General features: G+C 49.4%; 1 pseudogene; it reads left to right on the top strand.

Moving 5' to 3' along the window:
• Positions 1-909: 909 nt before the first annotated feature.
• LOC110122742 (cytochrome b-c1 complex subunit 7 pseudogene) lies at positions 910-1,137 on the top strand (annotated as a pseudogene).
• Positions 1,138-1,653: the final 516 nt, after the last annotated feature.

The raw sequence follows: 1,653 nt of genomic DNA, 5'->3' as shown, positions 1-1,653 counted from the left end.
ATGCCCAGTGACCGCATGGACCCTCTGCTCTGTAGGAAGAATAGGATTAAATAAGAACCCTTCTGTGAGCCATCCTTTAGTCATCTGGTCTCACCCAGACTTGCCTCTCTGTCACTGAGTCAAAATAGAGCATTTCTGATTCAATTCATTTCCCAGGGAGGGAGATACTATTTGATCCCCAAATGAATCTCATGATTCTGCTAAAAGCCAGCTCTGCTTTGTGAATCGTTGAGTGTTTCCAGAAGTCCTGAGCTTGGCTGTAAGCATTGTGGTCAGCCTGACTTGGGAAGACAGCCTAGGGTCCAGGCCCAAGTGTTCAAGACGTCCTGTGGGTGGTTTTTGTGCAGCATAACCAGACGCAAAGACCCCTCCACTTCCTAGGCACCCCCAGCCTAGAGGAAGGGGAGGGGCTAGCCTGGAGGAAGGGGAGGGGCTAGCCTGGAGGAAGGGGAGGGGCTAGCCTGGAGCTGCTGTGGCTGCTCAGGCTAGGAAACATTCTTTGCATCCTGCCAAACCGCTCCCTTTCCCACTGCCCCTGATCCAGACCACTGGATCCAAGCAGGTCCAAGCTGCCTAGATAGTCTCCACGTCAAAGCTGCTGCCCTAAAATTACCCTAGACAAAGGGAGGCCCATGGGGGAGGGTCTGGTCATGGAACACAGACCAAACTGCCGGTCAGCAGAGTCTGAGCCCCGGGCGCAATTCTCTATGACTAAAAGGAGAATGCAGGGAGATTACTCTTCTCTGGTTCTGCACGGGACCAGAGAAGAATCCTTCTCTTCTCTGGTTCTGCACTGGCCTCTACAAATTTCCCCTTTCGCCTATAGAGCATGTTCTTTAATCCATGCCATGTGGATGTTGGAATTCATCCCAACCCCTGGTGCAGCACAGGTTCAATAAACTGGGCTTAATGCGAGATGATACAATATATGAGAATGATGGTGTAAACGAAGCCATAAGAAGGCTTCCGGAGAACCTTTGTAACGACAGAGTGTTTCCCATTAAGAGACCACTGGACCCGGGCGTGAGGCAGCAGATCCTGCCTAAAGAGCAGTGGACAGAGAATGAGGAGGATAAATTCTACCTTGAGCTATGTCTGAAAGAGGTTATTCAGGAAAGAAAAGAGAGAGAAGAATGACCAAAGACATAATTTAGTAGTCTAAATTTGTGGATACAACTGTTCTCAAGTATTTTTTTATGAAGTTGGTTAAACCTGAAATGTACAATGTAGAACTATTTGGGCTGTAAATGTATTGCTTTAAATAAATATTTTAATTATTGCTGGGGAAAAAGGGGGGGGGGTCCAAGGGGCCCACCTGGCTTGGCACTGTCTGATCTTGGCTGAACAATACATGGGTTGTACTCCAGGAGAAGGACCCCAGCCCCGTGCTTTCCTTTTTTTTTTTTTTTTTTTTAGGGACTCTAGGTGGGGACAGAATAGCACCAGGTAAGCATATGACAATGCACGCTTCTGCAATCCTGAGAGTGGTCTGGATGGCAGAGAAAGGCTTCTTAGAGGTGCACACTGATGCTGATAGCAGCCAGGAACCCCTCAGGGGGGTGAGCATAGCCCTCCTCCTGGAGGTGGGGGAGCCCCCTTCTCAGTCAGCTCAGCGCCCAGCAACCTGGAGTTCACACCTGGTCACTCAGCAGA

This window comes from Odocoileus virginianus, chromosome 15 (assembly GCF_023699985.2).
Source record: "Odocoileus virginianus isolate 20LAN1187 ecotype Illinois chromosome 15, Ovbor_1.2, whole genome shotgun sequence".
Classification (NCBI taxonomy): Eukaryota; Metazoa; Chordata; class Mammalia; order Artiodactyla; family Cervidae; genus Odocoileus; species Odocoileus virginianus.
Note: the sequence above shows the minus strand (reverse complement) of the source record. Positions and strands in the feature narration are given on the sequence as shown.